At 39.3% G+C, this 22,649-nt stretch overlaps 1 long non-coding RNA gene across 2 annotated transcripts in view; it reads right to left on the bottom strand.

Annotated features, from left to right (window-relative positions):
• Nucleotides 1-22,649, bottom strand: part of LOC131748485 (uncharacterized) — an 84,105-nt gene that overhangs the window by 55,407 nt on the left and 6,049 nt on the right. For both annotated transcript variants that reach the window (XR_009333057.2, XR_009333056.2), the window contains exon 2: nt 22,260-22,390. This is a non-coding gene — a long non-coding RNA (uncharacterized lncRNA). The remainder of the gene's footprint in view (nt 1-22,259; nt 22,391-22,649) is intronic.

The following is a 22,649-nucleotide window of genomic DNA, read 5'->3' as shown; positions in this document are numbered from 1 at the left end:
TGTTGGTATACTTAATATTGTCCAAAGATCTCTTTCTAATTTTTTTATTTGCTTTTCTTTTTGCTGTTCTGATTGGGTGATTTCTATTATCCTATCTTTTAGATCGCTTATGTGTTCTGTATAACCTAGTCTGCTGTTAATTCCTTCTAGTGTGTTTTTCATTTCAGTTATTGAATTCTTCAGTTCTGACTGGATCATTTAATATTTTCTATTTCCTTGCTAAAATTGTCATTGTGTTCATCTATTCTTTTCCCTAATTCAGTTAACATTATTACTACTGTTTTGAATTCTTGTTCTGGTAAATTGTTTATTTCTGTTTTATTAGTTGCTTTTTTCAGGGGTTTTCTCTTGCTCTTTCAATTGAAACAAATTCCTCTGTCTTCTCATTTTGCTTAACTTTCTCTGTCTCTATGAAATTAGGGGAAACAGTTACCTATTGCAGTCTTGAAGGGGTGTCCTTGTGTGGGAGCAACACTATACTGCCTGCATGTGCCCCGTGGCTTTGAAGGAGGAACTGGATCTGACATGAACACAAGTCACATCTTTCCCCAGGGTGTGCAGGCAGTTATCACCTTGATAGGAGGTAGGGCTGGAGATTGAGGGGCTAGGGCCTGAGCCAGGTATGAGCTGAGGGTTCTCCTCTGCTCAGTGGCCATCCCTGCCCTTTCTGGGTTGGGACTGGATCTCAAGTTGCTGGAGTAGAATCCCTGAGGGTCGAGTCCCAGCTGGCTCCATCCCCTTTAAGTGTGTGCTCTCCCCACCCCCAGCACCAGCACCCTCACCCCAGAGGGGAGCAGTGCTGGGGCAGGAGGAGCTGATGCAGGTGCTGGGCATGGGTTGGGGTGCAGGCTGTGGGGGTCAAGCCACAGTCAGTGACCCTGACCACTTTTGATGCCCTGCCTGTGTAAGCACCAGTAATGGCTGCCCCTGCCCTGCTCAGATGCTACTCTGGGACTGGGCCACCTTAATCCTCGGCTGCGGCAGTCCTTGCCCCAGTGTGGAGCTGCGCCATGAAGCTGTCACTCAGCTCAGACTGGGGTGCACACCAGGGTGGTGGGGGAAACGGGCCAGTGACCCATGAAGATTCAATCTGCCCTCTCCACCCTGTTTCAGGAGTAAATGTGTACTCACTCCTCATGAGTGAAGTCCAGGCTTCCCACAGCCCTCCTGTTAGTCAGAATGGCCCTCCAACTAGCCAATGGGACTCATCTTCCCAGTGTCAGACCCAAGGGCTGAGGCACCCAATCTGTGGCTCAAACCACCACTCCCCAGGGAGGATCTCTACCTGTGTAATCCCCCTCCTCTTCTGAGTCCCCTCTTAGGGGCACAGGTCCCACCCTGATCACTTCTCTTCCCTTCCTATCCGATTCTGTGTGGATCTTTCTTATAGCCTTGGCTGTACAGGAGTAGTTCTGCCAGTCTCCTGTTAGTTTTCAGGGAAAATTCTTCCACATGTAGATGTATTTTTGATGTGTTCATAGGGGAGTTGAGTTCCACCTCCTCCTTCTCCACCATCTTGGTCTCCTCTTCTCTCTTGGCATTTTTGGGTTTGGCATTTCAATTGTCAAAAATCAACTGACCATAAATATAAGGGTTTATTTCTGGAGTCTTGATTCTGTACCACTGTTTGTCCTTGTGACAATACCACACTGTCTTGATTACTGTAGCTTTTTAGTAAGTTTTTGAAATGAAGAAGTGAAAGTCCTTCAACTTTGTTCTTTCTCAAAAATCATTTTGCTATTCTGGGCCATTTTAGGATCAACTTGTAAATTTCTGGGGGGCAGGGGGAAGCCAGTTAGGATTTTTGTAAGGATTGAGTTGAATCTATTGATCTAGCTAACAGAATTTGGTTTTCTAATCTATGAACATGGACTGTCCCTCCATTTACTTAGATCTTCTTTAATTCCTCAGCAATATTTTGTATTTTCGGTGTACAAGTCTTGCATTTCTTTTGTTACATTGATTCCTATTGTCTTTGATGCTAGTGTGGATGGAATCCTACCCTTAAATTTCATTTGCAGATGGTTCATTGCTAATATATAAAAATACAATTGATTTTTGTGTATCAATCTTGTATCCCACAACCTTGTTCACCTTGTTTATTAGATCTAGTAATTGTTTTTTGTAGATTCCCATAGGATTTTCTTACATACAGGGTCCCATAATCTGCAAAGATAGTTTTACTTCTTTCTTTCCAATCTTGATGCCTTTACTTTTTCCTCTTGTTGCATTGGCTAGAACATACAGTTCAATGTTGAATAAAAGTGGCAAGAGTAAACATCCTTGCCTTTTTCCCAATTTAGGGAAAGCATTCAGTCTTTCATTATTACCTAGGATTTTAGCTGTAGGTTTTTCATAGATGTCATTTATCTAATTGAGAAGTCCCTCCTTATTACTAGTTTGCTGACAGGTTTTGGTTTGTGTTTTTATCTTGAATTTTAGATTTTATTAAATGTTTTGTATCTATTGAGATGATTCATGCATTTTTAATCCATTACTCACTAATACAACTTATTATATAAATTGATTTTGAGATGATAAAGTCAATCTTGCATTCTTGAAATAAATTCCACTTGGTCATGGTGAATAATCTTTTTAATAGGCTGTTGGATTTGGTTTGCTAATATGTTGTTGAGGATTACTGTATCTATGTTCATGAAGGTTATCAGTCAGTATTTTTTACTTTTTTCTTGTGCTATCCTTATCAGGTTTGGGTATCAGGGTAATATTGATCTCATAGAATGAATTGGGAAGTGTTCCCTTCTCTGTTTTCTAGAAAAGTTTGTGAGAATCAATGTTAATTCTTCTTTACATATTACATAGAATTCACCAGTGAAACAATCTGAGCCTGAACTTTTCTTTGTGGGCAAAATTTTAATTACTAAATTCACTGCATTTACTTATTACAGATCTATTCAGATTCTCTATTTCTATCAGTTTTATCTATACTCTATCAGTTTGGGTGATTTATATATTTCTAATAATTGGTCCATATTATCTACATTTTCTAATTTGTTCGCATAAAGTTGTTCATAGTATTCCCCAACCATTCTTTCCATCAATAGTGAAACATCAATAATGATGATGCCTTTCATGCCAGAATGTGGTAATTTGTGCCTCTCTTTTTCTTAGTCAGTCTAACTAAGGGTTTTTCAAATGTGTGGATTTTTTTCTAAAACCCAACTTTTGGTTTCATTGATTTTCTCAAAAGTTTTGTTTTTGTTATTGTTTTCTATTTAATTGATTTCTCCTCTAATCTTTGCTATATTCTTCATTCTGTTTGTTCTTCTTTTTCTAATTTATTAAGACATAAGCTTAGGTTATTGATTTGGTATCTTCTCTATCTTTTCTAATATAGTATTTAAAGTTATAAAATATCCCTCTAAGCACTGCCTTAGCTGCACCCCATAAAATTTGATATGTTATATTTTCATTTTCTTTCACTTCAACATATTTTAAAATTCCTTTACTGATTTTTTTCTTTCACTCAGGAGTTATTTAGAAGTTTGTTACTTAGTTTCCAAATATTTGTAAATTTCCCAAATTTCATTCTTTGTGGTTTCTAATTCATTTCTGCTGTGGCCAGGGAATATGTTTTGCATGATTTCAAATCTTTTAAATTTACTAAGACTTTTTATGGACTAATATGGTCTATCCTAGAGAATGTTCCATTTGCACTTGAAAATAATATGTATTCTGCTTTGGTTGGATGGAATGTTTTATAGATGTCAGTCAGTTCAAGTTTGTTAATAATATTGTTCAAGTCATTTATATCCTTGCTGATTTTCTATCTAGATTTTTATTTATTATTTAGAGGAGGGTGTTGACATCTCCAGCTATGATTGTTAAGTGTCTATTTCTCCTTTCAGTTCTATCAGCTTTTGCTAAGTGCATTTTGGGGCTCTATTGTCATGTGCATATAGGTTCATATTTGTTATAGATTCCTGGTCAATTTACACTTTTATCACCATGAAATATTCTCCTTTAACTCTGATAATATTTTTTTGTCTTAAAGTCTATTTTTTCAGATATTAGCATGGCCACTTCAACACTTTCTTAGTTGCTGTTTGCATTGTATATCTTTTTTCATCCTTTTACTTTTAATCTACCTGTGTCCTCCAAAATAAAGTGTGTCTCTTACAGACAGCATAAAGTTGGATCTTGTTTTCTGTCCTAACAATGTCTGGTTTTTGACTGGAATGCTTAATCTACTCACATTTAATATAATTATTTACATGGTGAATTTACATCTCCCATTTTGTTATTTTTTTTTTTTTTTTTTTTTTTTTTTTGGTATGCGGGCCTCTCACTGTTGTGGCCTCTCCCGTTGCGGAGCACAGGCTCCGGACACGCAGGCCTAGCGGCCATGGCTCACGGGCCCAGCCGCTCCGCGGCATGTGGGATCTTCCCGGACCGGGGCACGAACCCGTGTCTCCTGCATCGGCAGACGGATTCTCAACCACTGCGCCACCAGGGAAGCCCCATTTTGTTATTTTTTATATGTCCCATGTCTTTTTTGTTTCACTGTTCCTCCTTTATTTTCTTCTTCGCTGTTATACATTTTTCTATATTATACCATGTAAATTCCTTTGCTGAATTGTTTCACTATTTTTTTTGTTATGGTCTTAGTTGTTCCTCTAGGGATTACTATATATTTTTTAACTTGTCGCTATCTACTTCATATTAATACCAACTTACCTTTGGCAAAATATAGAAAAATCGCACTAACATAGCTCCATTTCTTCCTCCCCCTTCTTTGTGCTATTATTGTCATATATTATATCTTTATATGTTACAAGCTGAACAAAAGAGTCTTATAATTATTATTTCATGAAACCTTATCTCTTGTAAATTTGTTAAGAAAATGTTTTAAATATATATAGCATTTTATATTTACCTACATATTTATCTTTTTCTGGAACTTTTTATTTCTTTAGGTGAATTAGAGTTACCATCTAGTGTCATTTCCTGTCAGCCTGAAGGACAATATGTATTATTTCTAGAAAAACACATCTGTCTATAAAAAATAAGGTTATTGGAGAGACCTTAAAGATGGCAGAGGAGTAAGACGTGGAGATCACCTTCCTCCCCACAAATACATCAGAAATACATCTACATGTGGAACAACTCCTACAGAACACCTACTGAACACTGGCAGAAGACCTCAGACCTCCCAAAAGGCAAAAAACTCCCCACATACCTGAGTAGGACAAAAGAAAAAAGAAAAAAACAGAGACAAAAGAATAGGGATGGAACCTGCACCACTGGGAGGGAGCTGTGAAGGAGGAAAAGTTTCCACACACTAGGAAGCCCCTTCACTGGCAGAGATGGGGCGTGGCAGAGGGGAAGCTTCGGAGCCACGGAGGAGAGCGCAGCAACAGGGGGTCAGAGAACAAAGCAGAGAGATTCCCACACAGAGGATTGGTGCCGACCAGCACTCACCAGCCTGAGAGACCTGTCTGCTCACCCGCTTGCTGGGACGGGTGGGGGCTGAGAGCTGAGGCCCCAGCTTCTTCAGTGGTCAGATCCCAAGGAGAGGACTGGGGTTGGCTGCATGAACACAGCCTGAAGGGGTAGCGTGCCACAGCCAACCGGGAGGGAGTCTGGGAAAAAGTCTGAAACTGCCTAAGAGGCAAGAGACCATTGTTTCAGGGTGTGCGAGGAGAGGGGATTCAGAGCACCATGTAAACAATCTCCAGAGATGGGCGTGAGCTGTGGCTATCAGCACAGACACCAGAGATGGGCATGAAATGCTAAGACTGCTGATGCAGCCACCAAGAAGCCTGTGTGAGAGCACAGGTCACTATCCATACCTTCCCTCCTGGAAACCTGTGCAGCCCACCACGGCCAGGGTCCCGTGATCCAGGGACAACTTCCCCAGGAGAACAAACAGCGCACCTGTTGCAATGTCATGATGGCCAATGCTGCCACAGGCTCGCCGCATATTCCATGACCCTCCCTTCCCCCAGCCGGAGTGAGCCAGAGCCCCCAGTCAGCCGCTACTTTAACCCCATTCTGTCTGAGTGAAGAGCAGACGCCCCCAGGTGACCTACACGCAGAGGTGGGGCCAAATCCAAAGCTGAACCCCAGGAACTGTGCAAACAAAGAAGAGAAAGGGAAATCTCTCCCAGCAGCCTCAGGAGCAGTAAATTAAATCTCCACAATCAACTTGATGTAACCTGCATCCCTGGAATATCTGAATAGATAATGAATCAACCCAAAATTGAGGCAGTGGATTTGGGGAGCAACAATATATATATATATTTCCTTTTTCTCTTTTTGTGACTGTGTATGGGTATGCTTCTTTGTGTGATTTTGTCTGTATAGATTTGCTTTTACCATTTGTCCTAGGGTTCTGCCTGCCTGTACTTTTTTCTTGTTGTTGTTGTTTTTGTTTTTTAGTACAGTTTTTAGCACTTATCATTAATGGATTTGTTCTTTGGTTTGGATGCTCTCTTCTTTCTTTCTCTTTTTTTATCTTTTTTTACTACTTTTTAATTTTTTTCATTTTTAAAAAGTATTTTTAAATTTAATAACTATTTTATTTTTTTCTTTCTTCCTTTCTTTTTTTCTCCTTTTTCTTCTGAGCCTCATGGCTGACAAAGTCTTGATGCTCTGACTGGGTGTCAGGCCTGTGCCTCTGAGGTGGGACAGCTGAGTTCAGGACATTGGTCCATCAGAGATCTCCCGGCTGCATGTAATATCAAACGGTGAAAGCTCTCCCAGAGATCTCCATCTCAATGCTAAGACCCAGCTCCACTCAACGACCAGCAAGCTACAGTGCTGGATGCCCTATGCCAAAAATGTAGCAAGACAGGAAGACAACCCCACCCATTAGCAGAGAGGCTGCCTAAAATTATAATAAGGTCACAGACACCTCAAAACACACCACCGGACCCGGTGCTGCCCACAAGAAATACAAGATCCAGCCTCATCCACCAGAACACAGGCACTAGATCCCTCCACCAGGAAGCCTACACAACCCACTGAACAAACCTTAGCCACTGGGGGCAGACACCAAAAACAACGGGAACTATGAATCTGCAGCCTGAGAAAAGGAGACCCCAAACACAGTAAGTTAAGCAAAATGAGAAAACAGAGAAACACACAGCAGATGAAGGAGCAAGGTAACAACCCACCAGACCAAACAAATGAAGAGGAAATAGGCAGTCTACCTGAAAAATATTTCAGAGTAATGATAGTAAAGGTGATCCAAAATCTTGGAAATAGAATGGAGAAAATACAAGAAACGTTTAACAATGACATAGAAGAACTAAAGAGCAAACAAACAATGATGAACAAAACAATAAATGAAATTAAAATTTCTCTAGAAGGAATCGATAGCAGAATAACTGAGGCAGAAGAACGGATAAATGACCTGGAAGATAAAATAGTGAAAATAACTACTGCAGAGCAGAATAAAGAAAAAAGAATGAAAAGAATTGAGGACAGTCTCAGAGACCTCTGGGACAACATTAAACACACCAACATTCGAATTATAGGAGTCCCAGAAGAAGAAGAGAAAAAGAAAGGGACTGAAAAAATATTTGAGACATTATAGTTGAAAACTTCCCTAATACAGAAAAGGATATAGTTAATCAAGTGCAGGAAGCGCAGAGAGTCCCATACAGGATAAATGCAAGGAGAAACACGCCAAGACACATATTAATTAAACTATCAAAAACTAAATACAAAAAGAAAATATTAAAAGCAGCAAGGGAAAACAACAAATAACATACAAGGGAATCCCCATAAGGTTAACAGCGAATCTTTCAGTAGAAACTCTGCAAGACAGAATAGCACGTCAGGACACATTTAAAGTGATGAAAGGGAAAAACCTACAACCAAGATTACTCTACCCAGCAAGGATCTCATTCAGATTCGATGGAGAAATTAAAACCTTTACAGGCAAGCAAAAGTTCAGAGAATTTAGCACCACCAAACCAGTTTTACAACAAAATGTTAAAGGAACTTCTCTAGGCAGGAAACACAAGAGAAGGAAAAGACCTACAATAACAAACCCAAAACAATTAAGAAAATGGTAATAGGAACATACATATTGAGAATTACCTTAAATGTAAATGGATTAAATATTCAAACCAAAAGACAGACTGGCTGAATGTATACAAAAACAAGACCTGTATAAATGCTGTCTATAAGAGACCCACTTCAGACCTACGGACACATACAGACTGAAAGTGAAGGGATGGAAAAAGATACTCCATGCAAATGGAAATCAAAAGAAAGCTGGAGTAGCAATTCTCATATCAGACAAAATAGACTTTAAAATAAAGATTAGTACAAGAGACAAAGAAGAACACTACATAATGATCAAGGGATCAATCCAAGAAAAAGATATAACACTTGTAAATATTTATGCACCCAATATAGGAGCACCTCAACACATAAGGCAAATGCTAACAGGCATAAAAGGGGAAATCAACAGTAACACAATCATAGTAAGGGACTTTAACACCCCACTTTCACCAATGGACAGATCTTCCAAAATGAAAATAAATAAGGAAATACAAGCTTTAAATGATACATTAAACAAGATGGACTTAACTGATATTTATAGGATATTCCATCCAAAAACCACAGAGTACACTTTCATGGCAAGTGCTCATGGAACATTCGCCAGGAAGGATCATATCTTGGGTCACAAATCAAGCCTTGGTAATTTAAGAAAATTGAAATCATATCAAGTATCTTTTCCAACCACAATGCTATGAGACTAGATATCAATTACTGGAAAAGATTTGTAAAAAATACAAACACATGGAGGCTAAACAATACACTACTTAATAACCATGAGATCACTGAAGAAATCAAAGAGGAAATACAAAAATACCTAGAAACAAATAACAATGAAAACACGATGACCCAAAACCTATGTGATGCAGCAAAAGCAGTTCTAAGAGGGAAGTTTATAGCAATACAATCCTACCTCATGAAACAAGAAACATCTCAAATAAACAACCTAACCTTACACCTAAAGCTATTAGAGAAAGAAGAACAAAAAAAACCCCCAAAGTTAGAAGAAGGAAAAAAATCTTAAAGATCAGATCAGAAATAAATGAAAAAGAAATGAAGGCAACAATAGCAAAGATCAATAAAACTAAAAGCTGGTTCTGAGAAGATAAACAAAATTGAGAAACCATTAGCCAGACTCATTAAGAAAAAAAAGGAGAAGACTCAAATCAATAGAATTAGAAATGAAAAAGGAGAGCAACTGACACTGCAGAAATACAAAGGATCAAGAGGGATTACTACAAGCAACTATATGCCAATAAAATGGACAACCTGGAAGAAATGGACAATTTCTTAGAAAAGCACAACCTTCCGAGACTGAACCAGGAAGAAAGAGAAAATATAAATGGACCAATCACAAGCATTGAAATCGAGACTCTGACGAAAAATCTTCCAAAAAACAAAAGCCTAGGACCAGATGGCTTCACAGGTGAATTCTATCAAACATTTAGAGAAGAGCTAACATCTCTCCTTCTCAAACTCTTCCAAAATATAACAGAGTGACGAACACTCCCAAACTCATTCTACGTGGCCACCATCACCCTGACACCAAAACCAAACAAAGATGTCACAAAGAAAGAAAACTACAGGCCAATATCACTGATGAACATAGATGCAAAAATCCTCAACAAAGTACTAGCAAACAGAATCCAACAGTACATTAAAAGGATCATACACCATGATCAAGTGGGGTTTATCCCAGGAATGCAAGGACTCTTCAATATATGCAAGTCAATCAATGTGATACACCATATTAACAAAGTGAAGGAGAAAAACCATATGATCGTCTCAATAGATGCAGGGAAAGCTTTTCACAAAATTCAGCACCCATTTATGATAAAAACCCTCCAGAAAGTAGGCATAGAGGGAACTTTTCTCAACATAATAAAGGCCATGTATGACAAACTCACAGCCAACATCACTCTCAATGGTGAAAACCTGAAACCATTTCCTCTAAGACCAGCAACAAGACAAGGTTGCCCACTCTCACCACTATTATTGAACATAACTTTGGAAGTTTTTGACATAGCAATCAGAGAGAAAAAAGAAATAAAAGGAATCCAAATCAGAAAAGAAGAAGTAAAGCTGTCACTGTTTGCAGATGACATGATACTATACATACAGAATTCTAAAGATGCTACCAGAAAACTACACGAGCTAATCAATGAATTTGGTAAAGTAGCTGAATACAAAATTAATGCACAGAAATCTTTTGCAGTCCTATACACTAATGATGAAAAATCTGAAAGACAAATTAAGGAAACACTCCCATTTACCACTGCAACAAAAAGAATAAAATACCTAGGGATAAACCTACCTAAGGAGACAAATGACCTGCATGCAGAAAACTATAAGACACTGCTGAAAGAAATTAAAGATGATACAAACCGATGGAGAGATAAATCATGTTCTTGGATTGGAAGAATAAACATTGTAAAAATGACTATACCACCCAAAGCAAACTACAGATTCAGTGCAATCCCTATCAAACTACCAATGGCATTTTTCACAGAACTAGAACAAAAAATTTCACAATTTGTATCGAAACACAGAAGACCCACAATAGCCAAAGCAATGTTGAGAAAGAAAAACGGAGCTGGAGGAATCAGGCTCCCTGACTTCAGACTATACTACAAAGCTACAGTAATCAAGATGGTATGATACTGGCACAAAAACAGAAATATAGATCAATGGTACAGGATAGAAAGCCCAGAGATAAACCCACACACATATGGTCACCTTAGTTTTGATAAAGGAGGCAAGAATATACAATGGAGAAAAGACAGCCTCTTCAATAAGTGCTGCTGGGAAAACTAGGCAGCTACATATAAAAGAATGAAATTAGAACACTACCTAAACACCATATACAAAAATAAACTCAAAATGGCTTAAAGACCTAAATGTAAGGCCAGACACTATAAAACTCTAAGAGGAAAACGTAGGCAGAACACTCTATGACATAAATCACAGCAAGATCCTTTTGACATATCTCCCAGAGAAATGGAAATAAACAAATGTGATGTAATGAAACTTTAAAGCTTTTGCACAGCAAAGGAAACCATAAACAAGATGAAAAGATAACCCTCAGAATGGGAGAAAATATTTGCAAATGAAGCAACTGACAAAGGATTAATCTCCAAAATTTACAAGCAGCTCATGCAGCTCAATATCAAAAAAACAAACAGCCCAATCCAAAAATGGGCAGAAGACCTAAATAGACATTTCTCCAAAGAAGACATACAGATTGCCAACAAACACATGAAAGGATGCTCAACATCACTAATCATTAGAGAAATGCAAATCAAAACTACAGTGAGATATCACCTCACACCAGTCAGAATGGCCATCACCAAAACATCTACAAACAATAAATGCTGGAGAGGGTGTGCACCTCTTGCACTGTTGGTGGGAATGTAAATTGATACAGCCACTATGGAGAACAGTATGGAGGTTCCTTAAAAAACTACAAATAGAACTACCATATGACCCAGCAATCCCACTGCTGGGCATATACCCTGAGAAAACCATAATTCAAAAAGAGTCATGTACCACAATGTTCACTGCAGCTCTATTTACAATAGCCAGGACATGGAAGCAACTTAAGTGTCTATCGACAGATGAATGGATATAGAAGATGTAGCACATATATACAGTGGAATATTACTCAGCCATAAAAAGAAACAAAATTGAGTTATTTGTAGTGAGGTGGATGGACCTAGAGTCTGTCATACAGAGTGAAGTAAGTCAGAAAGAGAAAAGCAAATACCGTATGGTAACACATATATATGGAATCTGAGAAAAAAATGGTTCTGAAGAACCTAGGGGCAGGACAGGAATAAAGATGCAGATGTAGAGAATGGACTTGAGGATATGGGGAGGGGCAAGGGTAAGCTGGGACAAAGTGAGAGAGTGGCAGAAACATATATACACTACCAAATGTAAAAGAGATAGCTAGTGGGAAGCAGCCGCATAGCACAGGGAGATCAGCTCGGTGCTTTGTGACCACCTAGAGGGGTGGGATAGGGAAGGTGGGAGGGAGACACAAGAGGGAGGCGATATGGGGATATATGTATATGTATAGCTGATTCACTTTGTTATAAAGCAGAAACTAACACACCATTGTAAAACAATTATACTCCAATAAAGATGTTAAAAAATATTAAATTAAATTAAAATTTTTTTAAATTAAAAATAAGGTTATTTTGGCTTTACAAAATACTAGGTAACCCATCCTAGAGGCAGGTACAAAGATAAAATGGGAAGAGTACAAATATTTTATTTGTATCTATTAATTTCTGGAAGATTTATGCTCTTATGTGGTGTCTAGACATATTCTGGAAAATTTAACTGTAAGGTAGCCAAGTTCTTGGGTTATCAGTCCATCATTTTCCTTCAACCTTTGTGAGAGTAGGTTGGATATTCCTTTTTTAAAAGTATTTTTTGAAAGGAAATCTTGCTTTAGAGAGTACTTTGCTGCTTTCTTTTGGATCTCACCACCACCATCTCAAATTAAGAAGGGGAGCCCCAAGATAACTCAGAATAATGGAGGTTGCCTTTCAGATGGGGAGGCTGACATCTGTTTCTTCCCCAGCTGCTGAACTGCAGAAATTCACAGACCAATCCTGTCTCCTGGGTGCAACTTCAGAGACTTGTTGGTAAAGCTTGTCCTCAGGACTTTGGAGTGTTGGTGAAGATAATGACTGATGACTACTCCCACCTAGATGAACTTGTAGAGCAGAGGCTGGTATAGCTGCCTGAAATGGCAAGATGAAGAAAGAGCAGCAGTGAAGACAGTTTGCATGTCCAGAGTTTGGTGGAGTGAGAGTGTTTGGGTTTTCCCAGGGGCCAAGTGGATGCCACAGAAGGCATCCAGCTGGAAGAATCTTAAAGGGTCTTGACCCAAGTGGACAGTCTGTCAGGTGAGGACACTAGGGGTAGGGGTAACCCCTGTGGTAGAAACTGAGGTAGTAAGTAACTGAGCTGGGGAGTAAACACTGAGGAATTCAGTGCTCTTGGGCTCATGGACCATCAGAATGACCCTATATTCCGTCTGGTACTCTTCCGTACTGCTAAACCTGTGCAAAGATCTTGCTGTTATTAATGTCTTGGTTTCACCCATTTGCATTATAGGGTTCCTGGGGATGCTTGTCACCTTGTTTTGTTCAAAATGTAGTATGTGAAGTTTTTCTTTTGTTATCATGATGGTTCTATGTTTAAGACAGTATTTAATCAAATCTACACCATCATCATCACCTTGCCATGACCTGTTAGCCTAATACTGACTTTTTGAAGAAACAGGGCTAGTTGACTTGTAGAATGTCCCATGTTCCGTGTCATCTGATTGTTTCCTCATGATCTCATCTCAACTTTTCTTGGAAGTTAGGTATAGAACTTTGATCAGTTTTAGTTTAAGCATTTTTTAAAAATTTATTTATTTTATTTTTGGCTGCACTGGGTCTTTGTTGTTGTGCATGGGCTTTCTCTAGCTGTGGCGAGCGGGGGCTACTCTTCGTTGTGGTGTGCGGACTTCTCATTGCGGTGGCTTCTCTTGTTGTGGGGCACAGGCTCTAGGTGCGTGGGCTTCAGTAGTTGTGGCACATGGGCTCAGTAGTTGTGGCTCACAGGCTCTAGAGCACAGCCTCAGTAGTTGTGGCACAGGGGCTTAGTGGCTCCGCAGCATGAGGGATCTTCCCAGACCAGTGCTCGAACCCATGTCCCTTGCATTGGCAGGCGGATTCTTAACCACTGCACCTCCAGGGAAGCCCAGGTTAAGCATTTTTAACACAAATACTTAATAACTGCCAAGAATACTTCATAGGTGCTACTGTGCCACCCCCTACTAAGGATGCAATTAGCAAATAATTTGTAGAGTAACATTTTGGTTCTACGTGAGCATCTTGTTCAAACAACCTTTTATCAAATGCATTTAACATCTGCTACGGACTGAATGTGTCCCTCCCAAATTCATATGTTGAAATCCTAACCCTCAATGTGATAGTGTTAGGAGGTGGGGTCTTTGGAAGTTGATTAGGTCATGAGGGTGGAGCCTCATGAATGGGATTACTGCCTTAGTAAGAAGAGACCAGAGGGCTAGCTTGCTCCTTTTCCACCATGTGAGGATACAACAAGAAGTTCAGCTAGCTACAACCCAGAAGTGGGCCCTCACCAAGAACCCAACCATACTGGCACCATGAGCTCCAATTTCCAGGCTCCAGAACTGTGAAAAATAAAGCTCTGTTGTTGATAAGCCACTCAGTTTATGGCATTTTGTCTTAACAGCTTAAGCTAAGATAACATCTCTTGAGGTTCCTTACCTGAATCAATTATCTAGTTCTTTCTATATTTATTGGGTGGCATTCTTCTATAAATAATTGCTGTAGTGAATACTGTGTTGCTCTGCTCAGATCTCTTTTTTGGGGCCAATACATTATCCCCCTGTTTCTGGGAAAATCAGCTACTGACCTCATAGCTATATCTCTCATTGGGAACTGCCCTCAGCTACAGGGAACTGCCTCACTCAAAGTTATGCCCTCACTTCCCCACCTCTGCTCAGGCAGCAGGCAGTATTAAATGAGTGTCTTATGCAGGAACACAAAGGTCCAGCCTTACATTTGGGACAACTCTGAAGGGCCACCCCAGCTCCAGAGCTCCCTGTAAGACTGTCTGAGGTCTCAGCTGCAACTGCATTGAGGGTAAATTCTCCCTCTGTCCAATCCTATCTTCCTCAGCCTCTTACAGATGTTTCTCCCCAATAAACCTCTGTATGCAACTTTCCATTTTTGTTAACCCAGAATTCATTCTAAGACAATGACAAAGAGCTTTCTTCTCTTTTTCTTTCATCTTTTTTTTTCATTTGATTGTTTTTGGAGTATCACTATGAACTCATGGTTTTGTATTTATTTAATGTATTACAACAAATTGCAGCCATTTTCGTCTTGGTGCTCAAATGATCAAATGTGGCCAGTGAAGGCCCTTCATGATGCCTCCTATGTCCTTTAGACATTAATCTTTAAGTGTGTCTTTTCTAGCATGAGAAGATAACCTATGCTCATCATGTATTCTTCTAGGTCCAGACCCAAAATCAGGTATTTCTCTAAAAATCTCTGGTTCCCTTTTAGTGGGAATGGTGGTTAAAGATCAAGATCTGGGCACCAGGGATAAAATGTTTTCTTTTAATTTCATTTTCTAAATGTCTTTTTGTTGGTATACAGAAATACAATTTATTTTTACATAGACATTTCACTGTGGTCACATTAGAATTAGAACCAAGTTCTCCTGAATCTCAGTCTCTATTAGTTAGAAATATTTTCAGCTGCAAATAACGGGAAGCTGACTCACAATGGCCTGGGAAAACAAGATGTTTAGTTAGCTCCTCTAATAAGGAGTCTGATGATAGCCAGTCTGGGACTGATGCAATGGCTCAATAATCCTGTCAGGGACCGAGACTGTTACTATTTAACCATTTCTTAGTTTGTTCTCATGTTTCTTTTCTTGTTCTTACAAGATGACTGGGCTCCTACCAGATACTATCTATATTCTAGGCAAAAATAAGCAAAGATAAAGAGGTTAATGGTAAAAAAGTTTTCTCCTTTCCAGGCTTTGTTTTTTCTAATTTGAGAAAGATGCCCTCTCCATATAATTCCACTTAATCATTATTGGACAGAACTGTCACAAATCCAACTCAATATAAGGTAGGTGAGAAAACTGAGGGGTTTTATTTCTTAACTTCCAATAACTGTTAAAAGGAAGGAAAGTTAGAAGGAGGCAAGAATGGATGTTGAAAGTACCTCTTGTGGTATCTGCACTAAAGCTAACATTCTTCCCACTAGATAATTCCGTTAGGTAAAACTTTGACAAAGTGTGACAAAGCTTGATTCATGTAAAAAAGGATTCCTTTGAATAAAAAGACCTCAAAGTACTTATATTTAGCATGTGTATCTGAAGACAAGATACGCTATAAAAAATGTGATCCTTGTTCACTGGAGAAGAATTTTTATTTAGTTTTCTCAATATAACTGAGGTATAATATTAACATCATCTAAGAAAAAATTCTAGCAAAAGATGAATTACTTGTTTGGGACCAACTATCCCAGGGAAAACAACTAGAAAACCTAGGGAAAATATAAAAACAACTGTTTGAAGGCATCATAGAATCATAGGCCTTAAGACTTTGTACAGCTAAGACCCAGAAGTAGAAGGAAGCCAAGAGTGGCTGGCTTTCCTCTCAAAGTGATCACCATTCTGCACATCCTACAAGTGCGAGCTGCGACTCAGAGATTTCAGCACTCTTATGTGGTCGCTGGAAGTTCAGGGCATGCCAATGCAGAGGGGTCTTTATAAACACTCCAAGATGTTAACTGGAATAAGTGTGAACTGAAATAGATCATTCCTAGGAATGAAGCTCGGACTTAAATTAGCTCAATACCTGACTGGATTAAGGTGGGAAGTCACAAATAAATTAATATCAGGAATGAGAAAGGGACTATCACCACAGATCTTACAGATACTAAAAAGTTCATTAGAAAAGATTATGAAAAGCTTTTACTAAAAATATGAAACTGAGGTGCAATGAGCTAAATTCTAAGGTAATACTGTAACAAACTGACAGATGAGTAGAGAATCTAAATTTTCCTGCATCTACTTATCAACATTTAATCCATAATTTAAAACTGTTCCAGACAGACAACTCAAGGTTCACATGGCTTACTTGACAAATTTTATCAGGGAGCTAAGGAAGAACTAACACCAATATTACACAAACTCTTCCAAAGAAAAGGACTCTTTCAAAGAGAAGAATGAAGGGCACCTGCTGCATCTCGTTTTATGAGGTCAGCATTACTTTGATCCAAAAGCTGACAAGAACATTACAAGAAAGGAAAATTCAGTTCAATCTTTTTCATGATATTCTAAATGAAACATTAGTACCTTAACTCCATAAATATATTAAAAGATAATAGGTCATTAGTAAACTGGGTTTATTCTAGGAATGCAATATTCATAAATCAATGAATGCAATGTTATAATGACAGAATAAAGAAGAAAAATCACATCTCAATAGATACAGAGAAGGTATTTAATAAACGTAACATCCATTCATATTAAAGTCTCTTTGCAAACCAGGGATAGAAGGAATCTTTCTTCAACTGGTAACTGATATCTATAGAAATTCTATAGCAAGGATTTTTTTCTTCCAAATATGACAGGTTATCTTCTCTCATACCAATTCTTTGGCTGATAGAAACTATGAAAACTAGACAAAACACCAAAAGATCACAGCTTTTTAAAGGCATCAGAGGGGCTTCCCTGGTGGCGCAGTGATTGAGAGTCTGCCTGCCGATGCAGGAGATGCGGGTTCATGCCCCGGTCTGGGAAGATCCCACATGCCGCAGAGCGGCTGGGCCCGTTAGCCATGACTGCTGAGCCTGCGTGTCCGGAGGCTGTGGTCCGCAACGGGAGAGGCCACAACAGTGAGAGGCCCACGTACCGCAAAAAAATTAAAAAAATAAAAATAAAGGCATCAGAGATAAAGCAAGGAAACCAGCATTAGAGAGGTCTAGATGATTAAGTAAAGGGAAACACACTGAGGTGAACTGCTTCTTTTTCCCTTGAGGCGTTTGTCAATTCCTAAGCTGTGTGGAGCCAAGGTGAAGAGCCAAGGTGAAGAGCAGAAAATAGCGATTTATAGCTTTGAGAAGTCTCATGAAGGAGGGCACAAAAATTGGATTTACTGCTTGTTATTAAGGCAGCCAAGACTTGAAGGTCAAGATCCAACAACAAAAAAAGGAACCACAGAAAACTGAGCTCCAAATTGTGAGCATAGTTCAATTTCTAAACTACACAAGACAAGATGTCATGAAGTCAAGCAGAAAGCAGCAACTAAAAACCTAAAAACTTAAGCAGAGCTTTTGCAAGTCTCATAGTAATAGAGACAAAAACTAGAAAACTAGAGATCAGGGTCTGCCAGGTTTTCAGGTAAAAATCCTGAATGGCTTTGTCCTAGGAGAGGCAAGCCTCTTATACATCAGCCCTCATGAAGATGAAATAGATTCTCAGATCACCTTAATCCTTTTTTAAAATTAATTAATTAATTAATTTATTTATTTAATTTACTTTTGGCTGCATTGGGTCTTCATTGCTTCGCACGGGCTTTCTCTAGTTGTGGCAAGCAGGGGCTACTCTTCTTCATTGCAGTGCGCGGGCTCCTCGTTGCGGTGGCTTCTCTTGTTGCTGGAGCACAGGCTCTAGGAGCGCAGGCTTCAGTAGTTGTGGCACACGGGCTCAGTAGTCGTGGCTTGCGGGCTCTAGAGTGAAGGCTCAGTAGTTGTGGCACACGGGCTTAGTCGCTCCACAGCATGTAGGATCTTCCCGAACCAGGGCTCGAACCTGTGTCCCCTGCATTGGCAGGGAAATTCTTAACCACTGCGCCACCAGGGAAGCCCTCATCTTAATCTTTGATGGACCAAGGTTATCTGCTTCTACTATATCTGGCCTCCAGAAGAAAAGTAAATTATTTCTAGAGGATGAAACATCATCCAGAGAAATTTTTAAAAACACTTCATTTACAATTTCTGGTATTCAACAACAAAAAATTTTCACAGGCATGCCATGAATCAGATGAAGGAAACCAAGATAAAACAAGTGATATAAATAAACCCAACAGCGATCCAAATATTTGAGTTATCAGACACAAACTTTAAAAAAAAAAAAACTATGATTACTATGTTCAAGAAATTAGGTGACAGGGACTTCCCCAGCGGTCCAGTGGTTAAGACTTCACCTTCCAAAGCAGGGGGTGCAGGTTTGATCCCTGGTCAGGGAGCTAAGACCCCACATGCCTCGCAGCCAAAACAACCAAAACATAAAACAGGAGCAATATTGTAACAAATACAATAAAGACTTTTAAAATGGTCCACATAAAAAAAAAGAAATTAGGTGACAAAATTATTGACATTAGAAAGAATCACATGGGGATTCTAGAACTAAAAAACACAGCTTAAATTAAGCACTAAGTAGATGTTAGATATAGCATAATAGAAGCTTAGTGAACTGGAAATGAGTTAGCAGAGACTATGCAGGCTGGAGCATTATGAAAAAAAAGGAATGAAAAATAATGGAAAGAATGTAAGAGACATGGAACATGGTGTAAAGGTTCAATATATGTTTAATTGGAAGGAATAACAGATTGAAAAGATACCAGAATTGACAAATGATGTCAAGCCACTGATTCAAAAAGCTCTACTAATCTCAAGCAGAATGAATACAAAGGAAATCATAACTAGGCACATCATAGTCAAACTGCTGAAAACAAAAGACAAAAAAGGAAAATCTAATTGCAGCCAGAGAAAAAAGGCACATTACATTCAAAGGAGAAACAATAAGAATGGCAACTGACTTTTCAACAAATACAATGAAATGGTATCTTTAAAGTGCTGAAATAAAATAACTGCTAACCTAGAATTCTACTCTCAAGGAAAATATCCTTTTAAACGAAGATGAAATAAAGTTGATTTCAGAAAAACCAAACTGATATAATTAATTGCCAGCAGACCTACACTAAAATAAACATTAAAGGGATTCTTAAAGTTAGGAAATAATGATGCTTAAAAAATAAAAAGTGAAAGCGTTATGAAGAATAAAGAGTAAATATGTGGATAAAACTATATGAACACTGACTGTATTAAGCAATTATAATAATGCATAGAGAGACTTAAAATATATGTAGAATTAAAATTCAGGTCAACAATAGTATAAATGATAAGAGGGGATTGAGCTAAAATATTTTCTATCATTGAATTGTGGAAGAAGCCGTAAAAGTATTAATCTACAGAAGACATAAATTGAGGGTGTATATCATAATCTCTAGGTTAACCACTAAAAGAATAATTAAAGACTGCAAAAACAAAGCGATACTTGAAGGGAAATGGAATGATAAAAGTTAATTGAGGGACTTCCCTGGTGGTGCAGTGGTTGGGACTCCGTGCTTCCAGTGTAGGGGGCATGGGTTCGATCCCTGGTCGGGGAACTAAGATTCCAAATGCCATGTGGCACAGCCAAAAATTTTTTTAAAAAGTTAATTGATTCATCTAGACAAATTATCCAATCTCTCAGATTCCTTCAGCCCTTCATGGTACCAGTCTTGGGGGAAGCCTTACTATTTCCATGAAGTGTCACATTTTTACACGCACCTGACTTTCTCCAAAAGTCCTCTATCTGGTACACTGAATGATGATAAAATCTGAGGGGTTGGGCTGCATCAGCTGCCACAGTGATGTCCGGATTTGAGGGGCCCTCTCTTGTCCCTTTCTCTTCATCTTTAAAGCTCAAAAGTAGAGTAGACGAGAGATCTAACAATGGGCAGCCTTGTCTCTCAGCCTCAATTTTTCATAGTGACACAGCCAAATTATCTGCCCATTCAGGTGTGCATCTGTGGCCCCTAGACATTTTAACTACACAGTGACTAGCCACCAAGAAGCAAATGAACTGCCCATTCAGCAGTGTTTCTGGGACCTATAGACATTGTGGCCATACAATCATAAGGCCATAAGTTCACATGGCCTGCCAGTTCAGGGGCATTTGTGGCCCACAGAAAATGAGGCCATTCAATCATGAGCACTACTGGTGATTTGTCCTCTACCCCAGAAAGGATGCTTCCCACCCCTCAAGTGAAACAGTTCAACTTTTCTGCCATGTTCACTCCACATTAGGTACCACTGTCAGGCAAAGGGCTCAATCACCAGCAAGCATCATTGAGGCAGGCTGGGTCACAAACACATGGATCAGCAAAAAGCACAAGTCTCACATTGTCTCATTATCCTGTAGAGAGACATGCTTGGGTTGGGTGCAGCTGGACCAGGACCACCCCCTGACAATCTTCCTTTTCACAGCATGAGCATGAAAGTGCCATTGTAAGCAGAGGAAAAGTATTTGAGCTCAGGTGCCAGATGTTCAGGGGAATGCTGAAAATGACAGCTGCCCAGCAACCTTGTGGGAAGTTGAGATCATGAACAGCCCCTCACTCTATCTGGGGGAGGAGGAGCCACTGGTCCCGCCTAGCCCACTGTCAGGCCACCCAGAGGAAGCCTCTATTATTCCACGTATAATCCTTTTTGTCTCCCAACATGTTCTTTGGAAAGAGTTCTATGGTGAAATACATTTGGAAAATGCTGTATTTTACAGACCTTTTGGGAGATCTATATAGTATCCTACCTACATAGTATCCTAGTGGTTGTAGAAGTCCCTCCATTAAAAAAAAAAAAACACATCTAAACAACGTTTCCCAAGTTTTTATGATCATAGAACCTTTTACTCACATCATGATTCTTAATAAGCCAGAGAACCAGTGTTTCATGGAAGACATTTTGTGAAATGCTGACCTAGGGCAGGCATAGCAAATAGGTTTCAACATAATTACCAACTCTTATTGGTAGAGGTAGTCTAGAACATACTGTTGAGAAGAATTCTAAGAGCCTGTCTGACCTTGACCAGAAAGAGTACCATTATTTTTTTTGAATTTTATTTTATTTTTTTATACAGCAGGTTCTTATTAGTTATCTATTGTATACATATTAGTGTATATATGTCAATCCCAATCTCCCAATTCACTTTACTGACAAACGACAGCTGCCGTGTATGTAGAATATAATGGCAGCATAAGGGTAACGGACTTGCCAGTCTTGATCTAGGTTCTCTAGCTTCATTTTCTCTGGCAAAAGATTCCTCTAGGTCAGAATCGGTGACTTAAGAATTCCTCCAACAGGAACCCAACTTGGGAAACGTGAGTCTTCATTCATTATAATTTGCTCATGTTCACTGAGTCTTTACTGAGTGGACTGGTCCCTCAGGAAGGGGAGAAAGTTCTTTCTATTGAAAGGAATGCTCTCAGAGGTGCCATATAAAATAAATCCTGGAATCTATCTCCAAGCTCAGTACCCAGGAGGATGCTCTTTACCCGAATGCTCCCATGACTACAGCCTTGGCCTCTGAGGTCAGGGGCATTTGGGCAGAATCTAGGAATTTCTCCCAACTCTCTGAAGCCTCCTTGGCCCTAACACCTATTAATATGTTGGGCTCCTCCACTGTGAAGCTGCTCAGGGCTTTGGAGGCCAGTATTTTGCACTTGAGGATCTGCTGTCTGAGATGTGGATCTGTGTGTATGTACCTGCACATCTATAAGAACATACATGTACAAGTGTGCACAAAGATAGTGGGGAGCACAAATTAGGGCTCACTTAATATCCATAGGATCCAGGGCCAGGAGAAGAAGACAATTCCATGACACAAACCACTGTTGCTTGCCTCAGCAGCTGATGCTTCAGTCTGCAGAGTGACACTGGAGACATCGGCAGGGATCAACTTCAGTCTGGAAGGAGGAAAAGGGAGAGAAATCTTTCAACTTTAATGGGATTTTCAAAGACGTGCCAGGTATTGTCTGTTGGCACTCTGTGACATTCCCATTCCCATTCCCTCTCCTGTACTGCCGGGGCTGGAAGCATTGAGATTACATTTCTCAGACTTGCTTGCCAATGTGACCTCTCTGTATGAAATTTGGAAGGGAGAAGGGAGTTAGAAACCATACTTTTCCTCTAGAAGGAAGAGTAGGCAAGTATCTTTCAGCAGAT

This window comes from Kogia breviceps, chromosome X (assembly GCF_026419965.1).
Source record: "Kogia breviceps isolate mKogBre1 chromosome X, mKogBre1 haplotype 1, whole genome shotgun sequence".
In the NCBI taxonomy this organism is placed as follows: domain Eukaryota; kingdom Metazoa; phylum Chordata; class Mammalia; order Artiodactyla; family Physeteridae; genus Kogia; species Kogia breviceps.
Note: the sequence above shows the minus strand (reverse complement) of the source record. Positions and strands in the feature narration are given on the sequence as shown.